The sequence below is a fragment of the Diabrotica virgifera genome, chromosome 3, assembly GCF_917563875.1.
Source record: "Diabrotica virgifera virgifera chromosome 3, PGI_DIABVI_V3a".
NCBI lineage: Eukaryota > Metazoa > Arthropoda > Insecta > Coleoptera > Chrysomelidae > Diabrotica > Diabrotica virgifera.
In genome coordinates this window covers 107,713,878-107,728,267 of record NC_065445.1, presented here as the reverse complement: position 1 = coordinate 107,728,267, position 14,390 = coordinate 107,713,878, and the positions used below count along the sequence as shown (strand labels likewise).

The 14,390-nt window shown below is 32.7% G+C and overlaps 1 protein-coding gene across 9 annotated transcripts in view; it reads left to right on the top strand.

The window, feature by feature from the left end:
- Positions 1-14,390, top strand: part of LOC126882035 (trehalase-like) — a 122,245-nt gene that overhangs the window by 51,435 nt on the left and 56,420 nt on the right. For 3 of the 9 annotated variants that reach the window (XM_050646817.1, XM_050646822.1, XM_050646821.1), the window contains one exon: positions 13,165-13,359. The exons of 2 other annotated variants lie outside the window; for them this stretch is intronic. The gene's annotated coding sequence lies outside the window, so the exon portion shown is untranslated. Of the gene's footprint in view, positions 1-12,768; positions 12,962-13,164; positions 13,360-14,390 lie in introns of all 9 variants that reach the window. 4 more of the 9 variants (XM_050646820.1, XM_050646816.1, XM_050646815.1 and 1 more) reach the window with 4 other exon arrangements.

Below are 14,390 nucleotides of genomic sequence, written 5' to 3'. Positions count from 1 at the left end.
AATTACATCCTTCTAATTGAAGTATTGTGAAATAATAAAGGTACTATAATCTTGAGCGAATTTCATATTTTTTGACACACCTCGTATAAAATTAATAAAAGTTGATATATCATGGTTGTGTCTTAGATTTTAGACCATGCAGATCTTTTTATGAAGAATAACTTTTTTTCGTAAAATGAATAATAAAAGAGTTATCATATTTGTAATAATTAAAAACGATGTTGGATATCCATAAATTTGAGAAAATTTTTTTTATTAGAAGCATGTAATTGCATATTTGAGCTTAGTTTTTAATTCCAAATAACTTTTTATCATAAGAATTTTCGATATTGAGAGAAATAAAGGTACTTTACCCTTGACCGAAATTCATATTTTTTGACATACCTCGTATAATATTGAAAAAATTTGATATCTGATGATTGAGTATTAGGTTTTGGGACATGCAGGACTTTTTATAAAGAATAACTTTTTTTCCTAAAATTAATAATTAAAAAGTTTCCCATATGTTTCCAACTTAAGTAGACACGCTGTATAACGAGAACTGAAATGGCGCATTAATTACCTCGTTATAAAGCTATTTCCTTGTGGCATTTTTATAAACTATTTTTAATGGGAAATAAGCCACAATTTTACCAAAAAAATAATTTTATTAACGTTTCGAAGCCCAAATCGGGTTTCGTTGTCAAAATACAAAATACTGAGAAACGTTAATAAAATCATTTTTTGGTAAAATTGTGGCTTATTTCCCATTAAAAATAGTTGATTATACCTCGTTATAAGCGGATCTCGTTATATCAGACAACAATAATATGAAAATGTTTTGATACCTGTTACGTAGTTTATTAGGTTTCGATGGTCGACCTGAACAATGAGACTTCGTACCATCGTAAATGTACCATAATTTTTTTGTAAATTTGCAATATGTATTCAATATCGGTCGATAGATAAACAGAAAGAAGTTTATTGCAGGCGGTGGAGTTTATTACACCACTGGCCTCGATAATAACACAGATGTTGGGCATTTCTATATACAGGCAGTTGGGGTATTTATTTATAGCCATTACTTCGCTAAAAACAGGTACCTAAAGAAACATATTCTTCGATTTCATTTTTCCTCGTTATAACCAAATATGCCTCGTTATAGAAGTGTTTAGTTCAATAGGAATTTCATGGGACATCTAGCGTATACAAAAAATCGAAAATTATCAAAATCAAGTTGTTATAAATAAAATAGGTAATTATAATAATTAATGTTGTTATAAATAATTCGCTTCAATTTATTCAGTACAGTACTGCTGAACGTTGTTTTGAAGCTATTTCCTTGTGGTATTTTTGTAATCAACTATTCTAAATATGCCATAATTTAACTAAAAAAATGATTTTATTAACGTTTCGACGTCCAAATCGGTTATTCTTGAGTTGGGGTTGATTTCATGTAATGGATTGAACTATCTTTCAGTAAAGTCGTCCCAGGAACGAAACTCATAAATATTGGCAATGTCATTTTAAAGTCTTCTACTTATGTCTGAATTGCCGATATAAATGAGTCAGATTAAATAAATTATTATTAACTATTTAGATGGGAAATAAGCCACAAATAAATTGAAAAAATAATTTTATTAACATTTCGACGCCCAAATCGGGTGCCGTTGTCAAAATACAAAATACTACTAAATTAAACAAAATTGTTGTTGCTAAGTAAAAAAGTTCTTCTAATAATTTATTTAATCTGACTCATTTATATTGGCAATTCAGACGTATATTATACATTTTAAAGTAGAAGACTTTAAAATGATATCGCCAATATTTATGAGTTGCGTTCCTGGGACGACTTTACTAAAAGATAGTTCATTCGATTACATGAAATCAATCCCAACTCAGGAATATCCGTCACAAAAAAATCATAGCATGCGATCTCTCTTTAAAAAGACAACCAAATGCAACGATGAAAGTAAAATTCTCGCGTTAGAGATTTCATAGTAAGTCACGAGGGAAAACCAGGAAAAAACCTCGTGATACTATCCCGACATCGTAAGTATTTGGTCTTACATTTAATTTACTTTCAAAGACTAATACCAAATTCTGACTTTAATATGTTTAAAATTATAAAAAGAAGCGGCTCTAATGATGGTAAATGAAACCAATTGTGTCGCAAATTCTTCGGTAGAATGCAGTAGGATGTGGTTACCCATACTGAAAGAGGAAGTCAATAGAAAGAAAATACCACGATTAGTAAGTCAATAACATATCGAGTTAGTACATATTTTATATTTTAGTATTACTTATTGTATATCTATGTATTATTAATATTATTTATAATTTAAACATATTAAAGCCAGAATTTGGTATTAGTTTTTGAAAGTAAATTAAATGTAAGACCAAATACTTACGATGTCGGGATAGTATCACGAGGTTTTTTCCTGGTTTTCCCTCGTGCGTGACGTACTATGAAATCTCTAACGCGAGAATTTTACCGTCATCGTTGCATTTATTTGTTGTCGTTTTAAAGACAGATCACATGCTATGATTTTTTTGTGACGGATATTCTTGAGTTGGGACTGATTTCATGGAATCGAATGAACTATTTTTTAGTATCTAAAGTCATCCCAGGAACGCAACTCATAAATATTGGCGATATCATTTTAAAGTCTTCTACTTTAAAATGTATAAAAGCCCGTCTGAATTGCCAATATAAATGAGTCAGATTAAATAAATTATTAGAAGAATTTTTTTACTTAGCAACAACAATTTTGTTTAATTTAGTAGTATTTTGTACTTGGACAACGGCATCCGATTTGGGCGTCGAAACGTTAATAAAATTATTTTTTCAATTTATTTGTGGCTTATTTCCCATCTAAATAGTTAATCATAAAAATGCCACAAGGAAATAGCTTCAGAACAAAATAAATTATTAGAAGAATTTTTTATTAAGCAACAACATTTTTGTTTCATTTATTAATATTTTGTATTTGGAAAACGACATCCGATTTGGACGTCGAAACGTTAATAAAATCATTTTTTTAGTTAAATTGTGGTTTATTTCCCATTTTTATAATAGTTGATTACAGTACTGCTTATTGCTCTACTTTCTTTTGTCTGCTTACCTATTATTGTTCTCCCTCCATTCGGCTCTGGCCGTAGGCACGTGGCCTGACCTACCCCTTGTCATTTTGTTGGATCAGACCAGTTTAGAGATGCGATTTTTATAAATGAATTTGAGGTATTCATGAACATCTCTCCAGGTAACGGTTTATTTGATTCACTTTCCAGTTTGTATAAATCAAGTTTATACATAGGTAGTAGATATGAAAAAATTGAAATAAACAGTTTTAGTTTTGAAGCTTATAATTGTTATTTTTTATAAATTATTTTAAATACTAGCTATAGTTCTGAAACTACTTTCTTGTTGCATGTCTAATTTCCTAAGGGGTTAAGCCACAGTTATTGATTTTAATGAAAATTACATTTTTACAGGTTTGACGTTTCGAGTTTCACTTCGGAAATCGTTCTCAAAAAAGATTATTTAAAAAAAATGCTGCCAAAATGTGGCTATTAGGTTATGTCTTTTCAAAATTAACCTACTTGCAGTGGTGTCATGGTAAAATTAGCAGTGCCGGAACGCAGTGGCGGAACGCACTGCTAATTTTTGTTTACAAAACCTAAATTCTCTATATATTTTTTTCTTTTCTTAACCAGTGCCGGAACGGCGTTCCCGCACCATGACACCACTGCCTACTTGGCCTCGATCTTGCAGACAACAGCATGCGTGTTGTTAAAAATAATTTGAGGGTGGTCTTTAACTTTTTACATATCGATTTTTGACAGTTTTATGAGTTTTTTGTGTTGTTGCTAGTGTTGCCCAAATGCAAGACCGAGACGAGACTTGGACAGTCTTGGTCTTGGTCTTGCACCAGTACACCTGGTCTTGGTATTGGTCTTGGTATTGCACTCCCAGTCTTGGTCTTGGTCTTGGTCTTGCAGCAAGAGTCTTGCAAGTCTCGCAGTTACCCACTAGCATATTGCTATTTATTAATAAACAACTCACATTAGGTGGGTTTGAACCCACGATCTAAACTATCCCTGCCTATACTCTAACTAACTGGGCTATCTTCTGGGGAGTTAGTCTGTTTCTTAATAAACGTTTGCATATTTAATAACCTGACATGTGCTAAAACATGGTGAAAACACAAAAAATCAAACAAATGACATAAACTTATCTAGACTGTATTTTAAAGAACATTATCTGTCTAGAAAGGGATTGATGGACTCTCACATTAGGTATATGAAATGAAATGGAATAAAAGAGTTCTACAATTTGCCAATTATTCAAATAAAAAATAAAAAAAATGCAAATTAAATTACAGCACAGTACGCAATAGCTTTGACACTATTATTAGTTGAAAATTTTTGTTTGCTATTAGGTGAAAATTTTAAGATTGACTTTTTTTTAACAAGAATTAATACAAAGTAATACACGCAGTTTAATTATATAACATTTATACAGAGTGAGTTTTATGTATGGAATGCCTCAAATATCTCGGAAACGACTTAAACGATTTTTATAGAATTTGGTGAGTAAAGGTCTTCTAATGCGGCCGATATTATAGTGGTAATTACAGATTGTTACCAGATCTTGCGTTTTTTTGAAAATATAATGAACTTTAGTATTTCGAATAGAACACCCTGTATATTTTTGCATTTTGAACCATAATAACTACTAATTAATTTTCATGTAATATTTCCTATACCGAAATGCCGTAACTTCTGAGTTATTTCTATATTTATTTAAAAAAAAATAATTAAACAAATTATAAAAATCAATTGTTTCAGCCCTGGCAGACTTATTTTAGGTTCTTTGAATCATATGGAACAAAAAAGGTCTTTTGTAGTTTTTGTCTAAAGTTATTCGTTTCCGAGTTATAAACAATTTAAAACTGAAAAAAATCGAAAAATGACGATGTTCAAGGCTCAAAAACACAAGTAATAGCTATTTGTATAACAAGGGAGGAAAGTGCTACTTTTCCTCCCGAGAATGAAGTTTACTGCCCGACGCGTAGCGGAGGGTAGTAATCATTCAAGGGAGGAAAAGGCACTTTACTCCCATGTTATACATATGGTTTTTCCACCTTCCTCAAATAACAAGTCATTTTTTCATTTTTACTTAATTTATTTTATGTAACTAACCAATAAAATTTATTAGAACTAAATCTAACAAGTAGGTACAATATAACTATCAACTGTCAAATATAAGTCAAATTATTAATGTAAACATTGTTAAATCAAAATAACAATTTACTGTTTTTTACCATTCTGCAAAATACAGAGTGTTTTATAAATAAATGTTAAAATGTATAGATACTTACGTAATAGAAAATAGATATTATAAAGGGCGTCAATAAGTTATATTTCATGAATAAAATACCATGACGTTACTTTTACTTTTCCTCCCTAGGGAGGAAAAGTACAACTTTGCTCCCTACAATCAGGTCCGGAAAAGTATACTTTCGGTAGAGGTAGGCGGAAAAAAATATTATTTTCGAAATCTCGAAGTGCCTAAACTGAAGTTTAAACTTTATTTATCAGTTGTCGATAAGTAATTTGTTTATTTCATTTTAAAAAACATTGTTTTTTAGATTTTAATGCTTAGGGATCACCCATCCTCTCATAAGTTCTTCATTAACAATAAAAAAACAATGGCAAAATCACACATCGGCCAATATCTCTTTTTATATAATAATAAATATCTCTTTTTTTGAAATTTGAAGGTTTTGTAGCATTTTACCGTGCGCGAATGGACTATACATGGTAGTCAGGCATCATCTTATCTACTGCTTTTTCAGCAAAAAATTTTGTTTGGCCGATTGATCTAATATCTAATTGCACACCCTGCAAAAAGTAGGACGTTTAGTCTTTACGATATGGATAAGGAAAAACAATTGATTGGTTGTCTGTAACAGTGAATATGGTATTCGTATTATATTTTTATCACCTTATAGGCGACATACTTCTTTAAAAGTTTCAATGCGATATTGTTATACACACAACACAAGAAGATTATTTTATGAAAGGTTGCTATTCTCAAAATCTAGACAATTGCTCAATTGTAATTAATTTCGGAGCGAAGGCGTCGTCTGATATTAGGAAAGAATGAAATATTTTATTTTTACATTGTATAATAATTTAGTATGACCTCTGAGTACGTATCCAATAAATAAGTGTTCATATTTTTAATTCGGTATGTATGTTCATCGTATTGTTCATAATGCGGATAAATCCATTTTTCCAAATTTTTGTTACATATTTTTTTGTATCTCATAGTCTCTAAGCATATACCCGAACTAATATACAGGGTGTAACAAAAATACAGGTCATAAATTAAATCACCTATTCTAGGACCAAAAATAGTTCTAATGAACCTAACTTACCTTAGTACAAATATGCATATAAAAAAAGTTACAGCCCTTTAAAGTTACAAAATGAAAATCGATTTTTTCCAATATATCGAAAACTAGATTTTTTATTGAAAATGGACATGTGGCATTTTTATGGCAGGAATATCTTAAAGAAAAATTATAGTGAAATTTGTGCACCCCATAAAAATGTTATGGGGGTTTTATTCCCTTAAACCCACCCAAACTTTTGTGTACGTTCCAATTAAATTATTATTGTGATACTATTAGTTAAATTCAATGTTTTTAAAACTTTTTTGGTTCTTAGTATTTTTTCGACAAGGCAGTTTTTATCGAGTTGCGGCTTCTTTTCTAATATGTATGTTCCCGTAGAAATTTTATGGGGGTTTTGTTCCTTTAAACCTCCCAAATGGTTGTGTACGTTTCAATTAAACTATTACTGCGATACCATTAGTTAAACAGATTGTTTTTAAAACTTTTTTGCTTCTGTGTATTTTTTCGATAAGGCACATTTTATCGAGATGTGACTTCTTTTTTAATATGGTTTAAAATATACCTAAATATGTAAATCATAAATAAATTTTCCTATTATTATCAAGTCTCCATAATCGTACTTAGCCATATCACAGATGTACATAACATTATGTGGCCATATACAAATATGTGGTGGATTTGACAAATAATATGCAAAATATTTCGACAAATACTGACTTTTCGAAAAAGTACCAAGAGGCAAAGAAGTTTTTAAAGCATTGTGTTTAACTAATGGTACTACAATTATAATCAAATTGAAACGTACACAACAGTTTGGGGGGCTTTAAAGGAACCAAAACCCCATAAAATTTTTATGGGGTGTCTAAATTTCACTATAATTTTTTCTTAAGATACTACTGCCTTAAGAATGCCACATGTTCATTTTCAATAAAAAATCTCCAATAGTTTTCGATATATTGGAAAAAATCGATTTTCATTTTGTAAATTCAAAGGGCTGTAACTTTTTTTATGTGCACATTTGTACTAAGGTAAGTTAGGTTCAATCGAACTATTTTTGATCCCAAAATATGTGATTAAATTTATGACCTGTATTTTTGTTACACCCTGTATTATTCCATAAAACGACACTCAAACTGCAAGACGCAAGAGTCTCGCAGGCTTGGTCTTGTTCTTGCTCAAGTCTTGCGCGGTCAGTCTTGTTCTTGGTCTTGCTAAAATAAGGCGGTCTTGGTCTTGGTCTTGGTCTTGCTAAAACGCAAGAACAAGACCAAGACTGCAAGACCAAGACCGATTTTGGGCAACACTAGTTGTTGCATTCACATGGTATTTTATAGATGTACCTACATAGTTTTTCATTTTTCTTGTGAGTAGTTGTTGCGTTTGATTTAAAAAAGGATATTATGTCAGTATATTGATTGTTTTGAATGTTATTGTAATGTACTTTTTCCCTATCCTTTTAAATTTTTCTGATAAGCACTTTACATAATATGGTATTTGGTATTGTTATCTTTTTAAGTTCCTTTTTGTACATGTTTCTAGATTGCTTGTGGTGTTTTGTTGTTTCCTTTCTTTAATGTTGTGAAGTTCCTTGTTTACGAAGGACAATGGGTAGTCATTTTTAGTCAAAACCTTTGCTAGCAGGTTTTTTTCAGCAGGAGCTTCGGGCTTTATCATATAGGGATTTGAAAATTCCTTTTTTGATGCTTACGTTGATTGTTGGTTAGAATGGTAATTTAAATAGCTGTTGGTGTGGGTTGGTTTTCTGTAGACTTTGGTTGCACATTTTGTCTCTTCTTTTGTGATTAGCATATTCAAAAACGAAAATGAGTTGTTTTCTTGTTCCATGGTGAATTTGTTAAATTACATGAGTTGCAGAGGCGGCTCTAGCCCATGTAGCGCCCGTGTGCAGTCGATGCTTTGGCGCCCTTTGGTAGATGCGCAGTCAAAATGGAATAGTCGAATAGGAATGTCGGGACCCAATAGGTATTCACGGCGTCAGAACAACCTACCCAAAAGAGAGACAGATTGCAGACTTTTTATCGGCAGATAGTTTGCCTTCAAACTAATTTGTCGACCAAATATCGGCCGACAGTTTAATCAGTGTGAGCTAACTAGGACTTGCGCACACACGACGATTGTTTATCGGTCGATAGTTCAATTCTCTCCTAGTTTGGTATCCAATCCGAATATTTTTGTAACATTTTGCGAGAAAATGGCATCGTCTAATTCACAATCGTTAATTGTAGAAACCTGCATGGCCCAATAAGCATGACTAGTTCATTGACGGTGACTAAGATCATCCGATAAAAGGCGAAAAACTTTTTTGGGTAATCAAGTCATTTAGAATACATTGTGTAGAATTTTTCACTAAATAATCTGTCACTGAGAATGCATCATCACCATTATCAACAGCTATTCTATCCATTGCCAGAAGAAAGCCTTCCTTAGGTGTATCCATTCATTTTAGTTTTTTGTTTTTTGCATTCATTCGTGACCAGCCATTCACTTGATGTCATCAGTCCATCTTGTTTGAGGTCTGCCTCTACTTATTTTGCTAGTCGTTGGTCGCCATTTAAGAATTTGCTTCGTCCAATAGTTATTTTCCATTCTTCTTATGTGTCCTGCCAGTTCCATTTTAACATGACAATATTCTGGATTACGTCTGTTACTTTTAACCGTCGCGTCGTCTTATTTCTTTCACTGTAAATTGGATGCGCTCAATACTCTCGGAATCTCTTCTTGGATTTCCTCCTCCATTATATGAGAGCGATAATAACATTTCTGGAAAATTTTTTCATTGTGCGACTACTAACTTCAACAGTCAAATAAGAACTTTAGTACTAAATCGTTCGAGAATAGTCGGTCGGCTGTTAATAGCGTGCGCCCTCTTCACCAACCTGACTGTTTAGTTGGCTCGGTATGCGCACTAACAGGCCATCCCGACTAAACTATCGGCCGATAAAAAGTTTGCAGTATGCGGCGCTCCGCTTACTGCAGTGCTTTAATTTTTGAAGGAACGAAAAAGTGTCATTATTTTGCTTTAAAAGTTCGAAGCGTTTGTCAAATTTAGTAGTTGCGGTATCTTATACGTAATAGTAGAAGTTTACTTTAAAATATATTTTCGCGTAAGTTACTGATTCATCTTCCGCCTCCTATTTAAAAAAAAATTCATATTTTATGTTGAAACAAAGTAAAGGACCCGCTCTTTGATGTTAGGCGCCCCTAACCTCCCGGCGCCCGTGTGCACTGCACACCCTGCACTATAGGTAAAGCCGCCTCTGATGAGTTGGTTCAAACTGTAATTTTTATTAACCTATAATATTTAAATTGCTGTAGCATTTCGATCTTTATGGAACTCCGTGTAAAAAATTACTATGCAAGATCAATCATTAATATAATTCCTTTCAAAGTAGCACATGATTTTTGCATAGACTGCCATAAAGATTTCTATATTCTTATACTCATTTACAAAAAATTATTTATCCATACATTATTCTCAATTAAATGGACAACGCATTTGTAATAATGCCTGTAAATATTGGAAACTTTTCCAATATTAGGGGAGCAAAGTATGCTAAATATGCAGTCACTCGAGCGCTTTGGGGACCTATTGGGTTGTGAAGAGTAGGTCCTAAAACCAAAAAAAGTTAAGTAACGTTTCCCATTTTAGTCGGCGCTTGCCATTTTTTAATTTAATAAGGTAAGTTAAGTACATGCAAAAGAGTGTATATTTTAAAAATCTGACAATTTGAGCCGGGCGTAAGAAAATGAGCGAGTCCCAAAGTTTCACAAGAAAAAAGCGAATATTTCGCGAAATGAATGACAGATCGAAAAACTAAAAAATATGTGCTCAATATTTTTTAAAAATCTATCGAATTTGGATTACTTACGAAAAAATAAGTAACTTTTATTCGAAACATTTTTTCGAATTATGCATAGATGGCGTTATAATCGGAAAAAACGATTGTTGGAAATGGAAAACTAAATTAAAAAATGACAAGCGCCCACTAAAATGGAAAATGTTACTTAACTTTTTTTGGTTCTAGGACCTACTCTTCACAACCCAATGGGTCTCCAAAGCGCTCGAGTGACTGCACATTTAGCATACTTTGCTCCCCTACCATTTTGCATGTACTTAACTTACCTTATCTTAATCTGACAATTTCGAATTTTTTTAAGGATAGATTTTTTTTTCGGGCCCCCCTTAACGAACTCCCCTGTGTTAAGAGCCAATATATGGTAGAGGTACATCTGCAGGGTACCAGGTTTCTCCCCATATGATAATCTGACGCGCTCGAGTAACTGCAAAAATCCCCGCTTGGGCTCCCCTACCAAAAGCAATTTTGGAACTCGCTATCGGGGGAGAGTTAAACTTGATTTCAACAAAGTATGAGACGTGAGACGTCAATTACAAAGAATATGAACAATTACTTACTGCAGTGGTCCAAAAAGCAAAATACTGGAGCAGTGAACAAAATTCTCATGGCGTGTACATGTTATCAAATTGAAGACGTATAACACTTCGTCACTCTGATGTGTTTATTCAAAAATACATGGGTAAACATTAACAAAAGAAGAATTCACTCTTGAAAATCAAGAGACGTCCTATATTTCAGTTCGTTCAGAGAACGTCATAAACGACCTTACTAGTTTCACTCTCATTAGAGATCTTCAGAGGGTGTATCTATGACAATCTCTGTGACTCTGTATATACAGTAATATCCGGAAAATAACGTTAAGAATGAAAAACATATTAAGTTGTGAGATAAAAAGAAATGAACTAGTAGAGGTGCCAAATTTAGCGATAAAACCCTATAAATTTATATTCTATTTATTGTTTCCCACCTTTAGACGTATTGGACGAGTTTGGCAACTGCCACTGTGACAGTGACAGTTTTAGTTGACATACTCCTCTGATACGTCTAAAGGTTGGAAACGATAAATAGAATATAAATTTATTGGTTCTTATCGCTAAATTTCCCACTTTCACTAGTTTCATTTCTTTTTATCTCACAACTTATTATGTTTTCCATCTTTTGCGTTATTTTGCCGGTTATTAGCGCGCTCATCATTGTATGACTATAATGCTAACAATGGAATGATTATTTATCAAATTATTCGACATTAATACATTTTATACAAGGATTTAATAGTGGCTACTGAAGAAAATCTGCAAGAAGCTTTCACACAAATATACTTTCCTGATAATCCCTTTATAATGACTGTTTATAGCTCCCTGTACTATTTGTGCTGTATTTAATTCTTGTAGAAGATCCTGGATGTATAAGGCAACAAGGTCCAAAATTAAAGAAAAAATTGGCGGGTGTATGGGGAAAGGGATATAATATGTCGAAAAATGCGCAAAATGAGCTAAGTACACCATACATTCAAAATGGATATTACACCTAGAGGAAAAGAAATATGTCATTCCATTCTACACAAATTTACTTGCGATTTGATATGTGTAAAAAGATATAACTGACTAAACAAGTAATTGGACTTCATAAGTCCTAGGATTTCACCCAAAGTAATCGAAAGTGGATGGATAAACGATTTTACTAATTTTGAGTCATTTTTACTAAACTTTGGGTCATCATTGTTTAAACAGAAATGACTTCAAAATCGAAACTAAAGATTCAAACTCAACTTTTCAATACGTTTCGATTGATGTGTTACATGTGATATTTCTGCGACTATAACGGCACTTCTGGTATTCTGGTTAGAACTTTTTAACTGGAAATGATATAAAAACCAAAATTTTACATTTGTTCTCATCTTGCTAAGGCACGTCGAATGATATATCGCTTATACTATATCGGTGACTTTAAAACAGTACTTACGGTTGCAACTCTAAAACCGAAAGTCCGATGTCAAACTTCTCATCTTTAATACCATCCTTGGGTTATAAGCTTTCATTCGACACCTCATGTCTCATTCTATCTTTATTAATAACAGAGGAGAAAGACAGATGGACAAACAGTCGTGAAACCGGAAGTATATATTTGTTCTCTTCGAAGTCGCGTCGAATAATATATCACTTGTACTATTCCGGTGACTTTAAAACAGTACTTTTGGTCGCATTTCTAAAACCGGAAGTCCTAGGTCAAGTTTCTCATATTTAGTACCATCCTTGAATTCTAAGCTTTCTTTCGACACCTCAATTTGTCATTCTGGCTGGTATAGTGGAGGACTTATATTCGCGGTCGGACGGACAGACAGCCTAGGTCAAATTTCTCACCTTTGGTAAAATGACGAAGGAGTTATATTCGCGGTCAGACGGACAGACAGCGCAGGTAAAATGTTTAACGTTTATTATCATCTTTGGATTATAAGCTTTCATTTGACACCTCATTTGTCATTCTAGCTGGGATAAAGACGAAGGAGTTATATTTGCGGTCGGACAGACCGACGGACAGACAGCCTAGGTAAAATTTCTCACCTTTAGTACCATCCTTGGATTATAAGCTTTCATTTGACACCTCAATTGTAATTCTAGCTGGTATAAGGACGGAGGAATTATATTCGCGGTAGGACAGACCGACGGACACACAGCCTAGGTAAAATTTCTCACCTTTAGTACCATCCTTGGATTATAAGCTTTCATTTGACACCTCATTTGCCATTCTAGCTGGTATAAGGACGGGGGAGTTATATTCGCGGTCGGGCAGACCGACGGTCAGATAGCCTATGCAAAATTTCTCACCTTTAATACCATCCTTGGATTATAAGCTTTCATTTGACACCTCATTTGTCATTTTAGCTGTTGACGGAGGAGTTGTGATCACAGACAGACAGACCGACAGACAGACAGACGGACAGACGGACGTGGATAATTCAAAGTTTTCACATTTTTTCAAAATTGGGTGAAAACAAAATGAGATTTTTAAAGTAATATGGGCTTATGTATACTTACCTATAGGTACGTCAAAATAAATGAAATTTTCTGTGAATAGAGGTATGTATATCTTCACATATGATCAAAAGCGTTCCAATTTTTTTCTGAATTGCGTTTGGGTTAATAGATATAAGTCAACATAAATATAACATAATTTTAAACAATAATTTAATGACAACAGCTAATGACAAGATAATTAACAATAATAAATTACTATTCTTTTTCTCATGATCATCTTTCAGTGTGTCACAGTTTTTCGATTTCTCTCTAACGCATTAAATTGTATGTGACAGAAAAAAAGGCACGTCTGTGAATACTTTGGTAATAGGGCTTTTCATCGATTGTCATTTGTTTCGAGCTTCTGTCATATGTTGTATAATCTGTGTATAATATTAATATACACGGATTATACGACCTTTGACAGGAGCTCGAAACAATTGACTGTGAATGAAAAGCCCTATTATTCTAGTTTGGTGATTATTCTAGTTGTCGATAGATGGCGCCATAATCAAAAAAGAATTATTTATTAAATAAAATAATACTATTATCAATATAATCTGTACAATTTATAAGACTATACAAATGAAAGAAAATACCATTTTATAAATGCAATAGACACAATTGATTTGGTTTTATTCCAAATTGAAAATAAAATTTGACAACTGTCAGATTTAACTAAAATGTCACGTTAGAATAAATGTCATAAATGTGTATTATCACGGACTTACCTTTTTTTCTATAATTTGTGACGCACTGAAAAATGTACATGAAAAGGAGAATAGTATGCTTCTTTTCATGGGCATTTTTCAGTGCGTCACAAATGATAGAAAAAAAGGTAAGTCCGTGATAATATACATTTTAGTGACATGACATTTTAGTTAAATCTGACAGTTGTCACATTTTATTTGCAATTTGGCAAAAAAACAAATCAATTGTGTATATTGCATTTATAAAATGGTATTTTCTTTGATTTGTATAGGGCCGGTTGTTCGAACGCTAATCAACAATGATCATTATCAAATATTTAATTACTGTCACCAACTGTCAATGTCAACTTTGTTTGGGTTGCTGAAAACATAATTGATTACAAT